We start from the raw sequence: 13,568 nt of genomic DNA on the forward strand, positions 1-13,568 counted from the left end.
TTACATCAAATGATACATTTCATGTGTTCTTTTCCCCCATATCATGCTGAGTATATTCGGATGTCTGTTGAATGACACACCACAGATTCTGTTGCCAAGACGTTAAGTGGGCTCAGTTAGGTCCAGGTCAGCTGTCGTGCGGTAAAGTTTCATCCCGCCAATTAATTAGCCATAAAATTAGCAGGAATGTCAAAACAGAGGAAGATCCTGGGGAAACTGGGGATGTTGGGATAGCAGGAATCTGTGTGCTGGAGAATATCTCCCTGTATGTGCAGCAGGGGGAAGGATGTTAAAGGGAAGAGGAGCTTTTTTTCACCCCTGACCGGCTCCCTAAATGGAAAGAACAACACTGACCGATCATGCAGGTCCAGTAATTCTGAAGTCCGTTTTGCAGGTCAGCAAAACGACGTGTATTTTGAGCTCTGCTCTATTTTTTGTGCGACAGACCGAAAAGAACGCTTGAAAGGCTAGTGGTCGTCAATGGTATTGCCCCATATCTTTCACAGTTTACAGTTTATTGACCATCTGTGGCTTTGTGAACTCAAAAGCAAGGTTTTCACGACATGCCCCCCTGGCGATTTTCTTCTTCTTCTTCTTTTTTCAAATGAAATAAAGCTCTTGACTTTTTTGGAAGGATGAATCATCAAAACTTCAAAGGCTTCAGGAATCTCAAGTTTAACACAATGTTTCAACTTAACCTAACAGACCTCTTAAGTCTTTGTATATCATTATCCATGTTTGTTTCCTAAGATTTGGGGGCAAAAAATAAAGAGGTTTAAAGCATTCTCAATGCCTTTAAATTTTTGCTACATTTTAGCTTAGACTGTTTCTACACCTGAATAGTTCTGATAATTGCAGGGTTCCAGACAGAAAAACTGTTGTTTTCATGTACTGTAACTTTATTTACATGTTAAAGGTTGTAAACGTAAATGGACTAATGTAAATCTAGAGTATTAGTAGACTGGTAGGGTTAGGGTTAGAATAAGTTGACAGTTACTTATAGTCAACAGAATGTTCAAAAGGGACCATCAAAATAAAGTTTTACCAAATATACTATAAATCATTAATTTCAAATATGATCGGAAAAGGACTTTGTCAGTGAACTCAGAAATGCTCTAAATGATTCACTAAGTGAGTGAGTCTGATTCAAACAGCTAAATTACAAGTCATTTGTTTGCAAATCGGATATCAAATATCGGATATATTTGTTGGGGCAGGAAACACTGGCCGACCTTACCAAGATGAAACCACGTATGGACGCACACATGACTATATTTTTAAATATTGTTGCATATGTTTATTTTTTTGTCACATTTACTGTTAGTCAGTCTGGAGCCCTAATATGCTAATATTAAGACTAAAAGGCTAGGCATATTGAGAAGATGCATGCAATTTTTTCTCTATTAGACCTACATTTCGCAAAGTGATTAGATCTATATTGAAAAGGGACCTGAATCTCAGACTTTATCTTCTTTTTTTCTTCGATAAATTACTTACGCCTCAGAGCATGCAGACCACACTCAAAAACAAACATTGTCTGATTTTGGGGAACGCAATGAGGCAGTTTGACGACTCGAACAATTACTCACAATCATTTTGATGACAGACTTTTCAGGCATTTCAGAATGACAAAAAAGGCATTTGATATTGTGTGCAATGAGCTTGGTTCGCTGTTTAGTCCATTTATCCAATCAAATGATCTGTTGAGGCAGCGAGTATTTTGTTGCACATCGAGGAATTTGTTCGGAAAGTGTGTCTCCATCAAGGTTAATGTGCATGTTTTTTTATCGGATAATAAAATTATCCACCTCAGCTCAGCTCATACGTTTTTTAGGTTACACTTTATTTCAATAGTCCACTCTAGACATTCTGTTAACTTTAAAGGTGCAGTGTTTGAATTTTAGTGGCATCTAGTGGTGAGGTTGTGAATTGCAACAGTCCAACGCTCACCCCTCCCTTTCGAAGCACATAGAGAAGCTACAGGGGCTGACACAGGACAAAAATGTCATCGTCGGAGAAACCAGAGAGTGATGAGCATTCTGAAGAGCAGTTTGTCCGTTTAGGGCTACTGTAGAAACATGACAATGCAAAATGGCGATTTCACTGTTAGGGGACCCTCGATGTATAAAAACTAGGGCTGTCAATCGATATTTAATCGCGATTAATCGCATGATTGTCATGAGTTAACTCGCGATTAATCGCGCATTTTTATCCGTTCTAAATATACCTTTAATTAATATTTTTCAAGTTTTTAATACTCTAATCAACATGGGCATGGACAAATATGCATGTTTTATGCAAATGTATGTTTATTATTAGTGAAACCATACTCGACAGAGCATGAAGACTAGACATGTATCAAAGGTCATAGATGTTTTTCAAAGAACTTGTTCATGTCTCTTAAGCCTAAGCTTAAAAATTCAGAATAAGCAGTGATTTCTCTCATTTTAAGAATAGAAATAAAGGGCGTTTTTACACTGGCAGTTTAGTTAAGAATGGGGCACAGTTTGTATGAAAAAATGGTAATCTGATGCTGTCATGCGGACCTGGGAGCGCATCAGGGCACCACACCACTCGAACTGAGCCGCGATTCACGTGAACAGTGTGAGAAACACGGACTCGGGAGCACGCTTGTTCAGAAAAGTAACATGTGCATTCGTTTTAGCTGATTGTAACTAATGTATAGTTCAATAAAACACATAAGTGGTGATGGTGTTAATGATTTACCTCGGATATGAGCGAGAGCGAGCTTGCAGTGTATTCGCGCATCGCGAATGCAATCTCCTCAGAGTCCCTTTGCAAGCATGCAACAGAAAGGAACCCTTTATCCAATATATCGACCCGCGTTCTGTTTTCTATCATACCCTGTGGATGTTTGTGATTATGTAAGATGCATGCAAATGCACCAAGGTTCAACAGAATCAAGTTGACCAGCGCTGCGGAGGAAACCGAGAACTATCACGCTCGGACTTGGACTGCAGAAAACACGCTGAGTGTAAAAACGCCCTTTCTTTTATTTCGACCTGGAGTCTAATAAAAGTTCAACAGAAAAAATGGTAGCTTATGTAGGTTATAACGTCACTTGTTTCAGAATTGTAGCTAATGTTAATGTTAGCCCTTTTCTTTCCCTATTTCTGTTTGCTGCTGCATCCTTTACGTCTATGGCTGCTCTCAGTTTCTCCAATTACGGGCTAGGCCACAGATCAAACAGAAAATGTGTGCTGCGTTAATAAAATTAGTGCCGTTAAAATGAATTTGCGTTAATGCGTTATTAATACGTTAAAATCGTCAGCCCTAATAAAAACATAACGGTTCATTATGTAAGGTCTTTATACACCACTGAAAACAAAGTTATGTATTTTATATTGCATTTCTGTCAATAGATCCTCATAAATACTACACACTGCACCTTTAAATAACTTTGCAACTACATGTCAAGTAACTTATTAATTTGCAACTACATGTCAATAAACTCTCAGAGTATTAGTAGAGTTAGGGTTAGTAGAATAAATTGATGACATAGTTACATTGTACAGAGTAATATTAATTAACCACAAGTACTTACTATAGAGTTATGGTTAAGGTTAGGTTAGGGTTTGGTTTAGGGTTAGTTACTTACTTATGTGTAACTATGTCTCCTTAAAATAAAGTGTTACCTTGACATGTACTTGCAAAATGACTTATCGTCAGTAGAATGTTTATTGGGAACCATCACAATAAAGTGTTAGCAGATATTAAGCAGACAGTCTACTAATACTCTACACTGGTAGTTGACATGTAGTTGCAAAGTTACTTACATTTAGTAAAACGTCTAAAGTGGATTGTCATAATAAACTGTTATCATTTTTAGGCACATTATAAGATTTTATGCACATTTCTATCCAGCAGTTTTATGTTTGTTTTTAATGTCATATCCCAAAATGCGCATAAAAATATGTGGATGGCAAACATAGTTATAGAGACTTGGTGGAGGTCTCTTGTGCAAGTGACTGTGAACCTAACAACACCATTATAATTTTACAACTGTATAACAATGCAGAACAAGCAACAAGTACACCCTACAGGCTTCTATCAGGCACTTCATATTTGGAACCCCTAAAAGGTTCTAGAACCCCAATTAACTTTTTTTCTAAGAGTATACTATCACTCACGTTTTCTTTATGGATTATGCAAAAATCCAGTTGCACACTGTTACACTTATATCCATGTAGCATGTTTCTGTGTGTTTTAATGCGTCTGCACGCGTGGGAGTGTTAGTGATTGCATGTGTCAGTAAGTAAGAAGGCGAAAGATCTTGACCTGTGTAAGTGTTTTATTATTGCAGCTGAAGAGTTCGTGTGTGTGTGTGTCATGTTCATGTTTTCCTTTGCACACTTGCTTCAGCTTTTCCATCAGGCCAAACAACGGACTCTCCCCAAAACCCCGTCCAGCAAACCTACTGCATGATGTCATCTGTATATTTTCTGTTTCTTTCCTCCCTTCTTCTTCTTATCAGGAAGTGTGGCCCCTTACTATACCCTTACGCTTCCCCTCCTGGACAGGAAGTAGCTCTGCCTCCCCTTCCTGTGTAAGCAGCAGGACGTGGCGCATGTGTGCGTGAACAAACATGCGTGTACCCGTAAATGCGCAAAGGAACCACGTATCTATTACGGGACACACCGACCCTGTTTACATCTGGTAGATGTGTGATGTAATATGCATCTCAGATGTGTCTTGTGAACAGATTGAAATGAGGGTTGGTCTATATATATATATATATATATATATATATATTATGAGCTCCCTCTGTTGCTCTGGTTGAAAAGATTAGCACTGCGGGGCTGATTTTAGGGTAGCACTGCAGGCTATTGGCTCTACAGTGGAAACGCAGCTTGATTTTAGCGTCATAGCTTGAGATCCGAGGCTATTGGTCCCGCCTGGCATGCTGTTAGCCCTGGCTTGCACTGGCCCAACAGTGCAAAAGTGGCTAATGGGGTCACTGACAGGCCAGGCTTAAGTTCAGAGGTGTAAGAAAGAGCCCAATGTTACAGTCAAAATTATATATTAGCTTCTTATACTTCTATGCAAAAAATCTGAAACATCTTGAGATCATAAGAAGGATATATTTGACATTTTTAGCACTGATAGAAATGTCACATTGACTTACTGCAACTTGATCCCTGTGAGTAGGTGGCTTTTTTAATAGAATATTATTCCAGAGACAGTGCTAGAAAACACAAAACTGCTGGTCGCTGGTTCCTGGCTTCCTGTGTCCAATCTTTATTGGTGAACTGGAGCGTAAGTCTTCTCTGACTTTTTCTTTCCTGAACTGTCGGCATAATTTACGAGCGTGGCTGTGCTCAGGCCTGGTGGTTTGGTGGCCTTGGGTTTCTGTGACCCGTGGGTTGTGGGTTCAAACCCAGGACAGGACGGTAACGTTGACCCAACCAAATGGATACATGCCATTCCTCTCTGAGCTTCAAACAGAGGTTGCGATAGTCACAGCTAGAACAACCTGCTAAGACTTCTATGCATTAGCTATATGGGTGCATGGTTACAGAGATCTGATGCTTTAACACATTTGTATTTTTTAGTTCCACCTCCTTTGAATTTGAAATATATGCAATGAACAGGACTGTGCGCTTTTACAGTTGTAGTTCTACAATTTATTGCGAGTAAATGATGACTGTATATACTGAGACTTCACAGTAGGTCCAGGAAATGACTGTAATGTAGCAGCGCTGTGCTGTAGAATCACAATAATTATCTGTGTCTGCATTACAGTAATCTTGAGTATATGTACACAGTGTTTAGGTTCTCAGCAAGTTCCCAGCATGATTTATTTGCTGATTTATTGTGCTGCTTTTGTGTGTGTGTGTCACTTTTACTTGCATGTTTTTATATAACAGTTAGTTCTGATCCTCAAATCTGATTGGTCGAGCAGCATTCCAAGAGCGCTGATACAGCACTTTTCACTGTTCATATCACTCCACTTGTCTGTGTTCAAGGAAAAACATTGATATTCTAGCCAAAATTAAGAATTCGTTCCAATGACTTAATTTGTGGATACGTTTTTTGAACAATTCCCTCATTTTAGGTACATCTTGGCCAAGTTGTATTAATTCTTTCCCTTGTTTTAATTTAGTTAAATTATGGCCACGTAGGAACAAATAAATATAAATTGTGGGAATCATTTAGTATCATGTGCTGGGCTCCATTTAACAGGTGGTAGGCGGTCACAATTGAATGTTGTAATGATTAAGTCATTGAATCATTCATTCAACCGATACGCTCAAAACACTGATTCATTCTGTAATGAAACACATCTTTATGATTAAATCACTCAATAATTAATTTAACTGATTTTTGAAAAAACATTGAACCATTCAGGAATGAAACATCACTGCTGTGAGTATGTGTTTTTTTACTCAGAGCAGAGGGAAATTAACTTGCCTAGAAAATACACTTATTTGTTCATAAAAGAATATATTATTGCTATCATGTTCAATATTGCCACATATAGATGCATGTTGTGAAGTTATAATTAAATAATAACATAATGAAATACAATCTCAAATAATAATATAATTAAATCACAATTAAATATATTTCCTCTCTCATGCAACTGTGTTCTGTAATGCTATTACACAAAATGGTAATAATGGTTATTCTAAAAGGAACACCAATTTCACAATTTCACTTTTTTTTTTATTAATTTGTTGCTTGCAATTATATCTGAATACAGAATTTTATTGTAATAATACGTTTGCTATTGTTTACAGTGCGCTCTATTGTTAAAGTAGCAGTCAATTGTGTTATTTCAAGACAAGCAACACTTGTGACGGGCCATTTTCTCCATGGCTATCTGCAGTTTCCATGACAGTGCCATAATTGACAGTGCAGCGTCTGTCAGACGGGCTCCTGACCCAGAGTGACGCCTTGCTAAAGATCGGGGAGTGAGCCAGCAGACTAAAACAGCCCTCATAAACGCTCCGTTCTTTTTTGGGGGTTGTTTTGGGTGTTTTTTGATGTTTTTCTGTTTCAAGGTTATTTTTTCCTTTCACACAATTCCCCTTCTCAGGTTTCCATTTTCTCTTTTACAAACATATCATTGTGAGTCTCTGTCTCTGCAAAGTCAAACAGGACTTGGCCCTGTATGTGTGTGTGTGCATGGTCTCACCCACACACTCAGCACATACTGCTAAAGGGCTAGTCACTGCCCTGGCCCGGAGGTTACGAGGGCAGTGTCTCCACTTGGTCTTTGACAGGGTAATTTCAATTGTTGACTCTCTCAGACACAGTCAATCACACACACATACAGTAAACTCACATCCCTTTCCCAGGACCCACAGTCTCTTAACCCGCTGGTGCCATGCGGCCGTTGTGTAACATCCACCCAGGCTCTGTATGTTATTTTATTCCTTTCTCATCCTGCCTGTTATTTGCCATCCATATAATTATAAAAAACAACTCTATGCCCTTGATGAGTGATGTTTTTTTCAAGTCTCTATGATGTAAAGACACTACCACTTACTCACTGATTTATCCTCACTGTGTTAAATGGCTGTTTCCGTAGCGATGTGACAGGGCTCTGCAAACTGAGGACAAAACTCTTTTTTGTTTGCATTAAGTGGTTTTCTCTGGGAGAGAAGAAGACAGCGAGACCACAAGTGTGGGGAGTGGCTAAGAGCCAAAATGTGGGGGGAGGGCGGGGGGTAAATGAGGGTAGACAACAGAAAGAAAGAAAGAAAGAAAGAAAGAAAGAAAGAAAGAAAGAAAGAAAGAAAGAAAGAAAGAAAGAAAGAAAGAAAGAAAGAAAGAAAGAAAGAAAGAAAGAAAGAAAGAAAGAAAGAAAGAAACTAGCAAAGAAATTAAACCAAAACAAACTAAAAAACAGACAAAACAAAACAAACAAACCGAAAAACAAATGAGAAAGAAACTAACAATTAAACAAACAAACAAACAAAAGACTAAAAAAACAAGCAAAGAAATTAAACCAAAACAAATAAAAGAAATAATCAAACAAAACAAAAAAACAAGAAAGAAAGTAACTAAGAATCAATCAAACAAACACCAAAGAAAGAAAGAAACAAACAAAGAAATTAAACCAAAACAAACTAAAAAAGAAACAGTCAGTCAAACAAAACAAACAGAAAAACACGAAATTACGAAACAAAACAAACAGAAAAACACACAAGAAAGCAAGCAAGAAAGAAATATACAAAATCAAACAATTAAACAAAAACAAACTAAAAAGAAGATAATCAGAAAAACGAAAGACACACAAAAAACACAAAAACAAACAGAAAAAACCCCACAAAATTCAAAAAGAAAACAACACAAAATTCAAACAATCCAAGAAATAAAAAAAAAAATTAAGAGAAATGAACAAAAAAGTCAACATTCAAAAAATAAACAAGCAAAGAGAATACAAGACATTTTCAGGAAACGCTACTTTAGCTTTCATCTTCTTGCTCTTTGAATATCTGCACACATACACACAACACACACACACACACACACACACACACACACACACACACACACACACACACACACACACACACACACACACACACACACACACACACACACACACACACACACACACACACACACTCGTAGCATGAAGCTTCGCAGCTCTATAAAGCCTTCCTTCTTGTTGCTTTCCAATTCTATTTTCTGATTTTATTATTTTCACATGAAAAGTTTGTCAGCATATTCCACTTATTTATTCTTAATTTACCCCCAAAAAATGTCTGGAAAGTTCCACCCAAAATTGAATACGACAGGAAAACAAGATGAGGAAAGATGTTGCTTATGTGTCGCTTGTGAGGCTCTGAAACTAACCACCCACTCCAGCTCTATTCGGCACATCAAAAAGAGCTTAAGTTTCTGATGGAAAGCCAAACATTTCCTATTCCTTTTTTATGGTCTCTTTCGTCTTCTGCCGCTCTCTCTCTGTGACCAGCATGAGGTTTTTTTTTCCCAGAGACATTTACATATTCAGTTAGATGTTCAACTTTCGCTTTGTGATTATCACAATCCTGCTGTAATGCTGAATATCAGAATGTTGACATTCTCTAAAAACAGCCCTCTTGCTTGTGTGATATTGCTTAAATATCAAAAATACTGAATAAAAATAAATATCAAGACACCGAGTTATAGAGACAAATAAAGGTGCAATTATTCTGCTTTGAAATGTGCACATTGTCACCTGTAAAAATGTGTGTGTGTTCATTCATATAGCAGATGACTCTGTTTCCTCTCCTTTGTTATTCCAGCTTCTTCCTGTTTCACACACTTTAAATTTACACTCAAAAACAGATTTAAAGAGAGGGAGTGAGATTGTGCAACACTTCAAATCGTCATTATTTGTCAACAGGTTGTCTGAAAAACATTTGATAGACATCAACATATTGTCAGTTCCTTTGAAACCACAGGTGTGTGACGTTAAGAAAAGGCATTCGCTACTGCTTTACTGTTAGCCCTCAGACAACATTTCCTACTTCTCAGTCTCACATTTTTTTGCCCCAGTTGGAGGATGTTTTTTCCTTTTCCTGGTCACGTATTACTCAACATCACTGCTACCTCAAGGAGGTATTTCCCATTACTTTGTAAACGAAAATGTTCTTCATTAGCATTGAACAGTGCACCATTGAACCACTGGCCAAAACAAGGGCTGCATCCAAAAATGCATACTTCCTTGTGAAAAAAGTATTTTGTCCAAATTCACAGTATAAAACAGCCTGAAAGTATCCGGATTCTGAGGTGTACGTCTGATGGACACTTTACTATCCCATGAGGCCACATTCTCGGTGAATGGCAGTGCAGAGACACAATTGATGCTGTAAGTCAATGTGGTGGATGTAGTCTTGATTACATTCATACTATATGCTGTAGAATGTACTTTTTATTGTAAAGAAGGGATTTAAACAGTATACGTGTTCAAAAAAGAGTTTAAAGCGCAACTCTAACGCACAAACTTTTGCACGGGTCAAATGTGTACAGTGTGCGTGACGTAAATACAAAGGTCAAGAAACTCTAGATGGCGCAGGCAGGTTCTTAACTCAATATGCTTGCAATTACATCAGTCTCTGAGCACAGTAGATTGGTTTCTCTTGTATCAGTAGCCAATGAGCTCACTGCACAACTTTCAAATACTCAGTCAGCATTTGCTGTAGCAGTTGCAGCGTGCTTTCAAAAACCCTCCAACTTTCCCAGCACCACCGGTATGGATCTGCTTTGGGTAATTAATGTACGCTATATTGTACAGCAGCAGCATGTCTTACTTGCTCACAGCAGCGTGTTGTGTATGTATTGGTAGAGAGTCCTTTACTTGCTCTGCAGCAGCAGCAGCAAAGACCCCAGGAGCAGCAATAACATCAGTAGCAGCTCAGTAACATCAGCAGCAGCAGTAGCAATAACATCAGCAGCAGTAATAACATCAGTAGCAGCGGCAATAACATCCGGAACAGCAGCAATAACATCATGATCAGCAGCAGAACAATAACATCAGCAGCAGCAATAACATCAGCAACAGCAATAAAATCAGCAGCAGTAATAACATCAGCAGCAGCGGCAATGACATCCAGAACAGCAGCAATAACATCATCATCATCAGCAGCAATAACATCAGCAGCAGCAATAAAATCAGCAGCAGCAATAACATCATCAGCAGCAATAACATAAGCAGCAGCAATAACATCATCAGCAGAAGAAGCAACACCATCAGCAGCAGCAATAACATCACCAGCAGCAGCAATAAAATAAGCAGCAGCAATAACATCAGCAGCAGAAAGAAGCAATACCATCAGCAGCAGCAATAACATCAGCAGCAAAAGCCCAAAAACATCAGCAGCAGCAGCAATATCATCATCAGTAGCAGCAGCAATACCATCATCATCATCAGCAATATCATCATCAGTAGCAGCAGCAATACCATCAGCAGCAGCAGCAGTAGCAGCAGCAATACTATCATCATCAGCAGCAGCAGGAATATCATCATCATCATCATCATCATCAGCAGCAATATTATCATCATCATCATCATCATCAGCAGCAGCAGCAGCAGCAGCAGCAATATCATCATCATCAGCAGCAGCAGCAGCAATATCATCATCATCATCATCATCATCATCATCATCAGCAGCAGCAGCAGCAGCAGCAGCAATATCATCATCATCAGCAGCATCATCATCATCAGCAGCAGCAGCAATATCATCATCAGCAGCAGCAGCAGCAGCAATATCATCATCAGCAGCAGCAGCAGAAATATCAGCAGCAGCAGCAGCAGCAATATCATCATCATCAGCAGCAGCAGCAGCAATATCATCATCATCAGCAGCAGCAGCAATATCATCATCATCAGCAGCAGCAGCAGCAGCAATATCATCATCATCATCAGCAGCAGCAGCAGCAGCAGCAGCAATATCATCATCATCATCATTAGCAGCAGCAGCAATATCATCATCATCAGCAGCAGCAGCAATATCATCATCATCATCATCAGCGGCAGCAGCAGCAATATCATCATCATCATCAGCAGCAGCAGCAATATCATCATCAGCAGCAGCAGCAGCAATATCATCATCATCATCATCATCAGCAGCAGCAGCAGCAGCAGCAATATCATCATCATCATCATCAGCAGCAGCAATATCATCATCAGCAGCAGCAGCAGCAGAAATAACATCAGCAGCAGCAGCAATATCATCATCATCATCAGCAGCAGCAGCAGCAGCAGCAGCAGCAGAAATAACATCAGCAGCAGCAATATCATCATCATCATCATCATCATCATCATCAGCAGCAGAAATAACATCAGCAGCAGCAGCAGCAATATCATCATCATCAGCAGCAGCAGCAGCAGCAGCAATAACATCAGAAGCAGCAACGTAGCAGATCTATTCCGCCAAGACCAGACATATCAAAATTGTCATATCCATTACCATGCAAAACACTCAGAGGGCCCTATCTTGCACCCAGCGCAATTGACTTTGTACACCGACGCATGTGTCATTCCTATTTTGCACCCGCGCAAAGCGCGCTTTTCCCTCCACAGAAGCACGTCGCTAAACTAGTGAATGAACTTGCGCTCCCTGGGCGGTTCAGCGCAAAAAAGGAGGCGTGTTCCGGCGCAAACAATCCCTGGTGCTATTTTGCTGTTCCATTAAACAATTGCGCCACTGACCAGAAAAAACCTAGTCTAAAGTCAGTGGCGCGTTGCGCGTTGTTCATTATGCTATTTTAAGGGCGCTTGCTTGACCATAATGTATAGCGTGCACAACGCGCATACACTTTGCTCATGTAATCTACACAGATGCAACAGTTATTTTTGCAAATCATAAATTGTTACACTAAAAAAATATTAACACATGAGATGACGGGAATCATTGTGGTGTGCCACGAAGATATGAAAAAATAGGCATAAATCTAGCTTACAAATGATTCAGGCTAATTGTAATAATTAAGGATAAGACCTGTTTGCCCAATAGTGGCAAGACATATATGTATATAAGGACATCTGACAAATTGGTTTGTCCGTCAAGAACCAGGAAAAAAAATCGACTGAAAAACTGAAAAAACTGAAAGACTGAAAAAAAAAAGACTGTGAAATCACCTTTACCATAATGTACAACATTACAACTTCACTTCTCTGTCTTTCTCTGCTCTTACAAGAACATCAGTCTCCTCGGCTGTGAACCGCTCCTGGCGTGCGCCTGGTAAATACGCCATAATAATAGCAATCCATAATGGAACTTGCGCACCTGCTTTTAAAGGGAATGTTGGATGACGCTCGGATTGTTTTATTCACGTTACGCCCAAACCACACCTATGAATAATGAAGCTACTTCAGACCAACCCATTTTAGATTTGCGCCGGGCGCAAGAGCCATTTATCCCGCCGGGAAAATAGCAACAGCGCCGAGACCCGCCCACAAAGTTACTTGCGCTTCGCGCTTTGACACTTGCGTTTCAGATCGTTAAAATAGGGCCCAGAGAGTTGTCATGACAAAAATGTTATCACCAGCATAGTAGACTTGTACTAACCGCGCACACTCAGTAAACCCGACTCACACAATGGGTCTCATTCATTAATCTTTCGTAAATATATGAGCAAATTCTGATTAATTTGCCGCTCCTCCACTGTGATTGGATGGCTGGATAAAAAGTGACAGTGACGAGCGCTGCCTATCCATAGTTTTCAGTCACGTGACTGTCGCGGAGCCTTGGAGGGCAAAACCGCCATAGAACTCCATAGAACGGCAGCACAAGCCTGTCAAATTTCCATCTTTAAAAAAAAAAATGTGAACAAGATACATGTTTTGGGCACTTATGATCCATATACAGCACCTGCTGCAGTATTTCAATCACTGAAAACAGCGGGACGTTTTTAAAACGCTTAACGTGAAAAACACTATAGGGTGAGCTGCACCCATAAGGATTAAATTAAGCAAAGTTTAAAGGATTTGTTGATATTGGTTTTATTTTAAATCAAGTCGTTGCACCACTTCATTTTAAACACAGATAAATTACGCAGTAAAACCGTTATAGAGCTGATCAAGCAGCAGACGGAGGTGAACTGAA

General features: G+C 39.3%; 1 protein-coding gene across 1 annotated transcript in view; it reads right to left on the minus strand.

The window, feature by feature from the left end:
- The window catches only part of tcea2 (transcription elongation factor A (SII), 2), a 774,534-nt gene that overhangs the window by 53,313 nt on the left and 707,653 nt on the right, over positions 1-13,568 (minus strand). The gene's annotated exons all lie outside the window — the stretch shown is intronic.

This window comes from Gobio gobio (genome assembly GCF_949357685.1).
Source record: "Gobio gobio genome assembly, chromosome: 21".
In the NCBI taxonomy this organism is placed as follows: Eukaryota; Metazoa; Chordata; class Actinopteri; order Cypriniformes; family Gobionidae; genus Gobio; species Gobio gobio.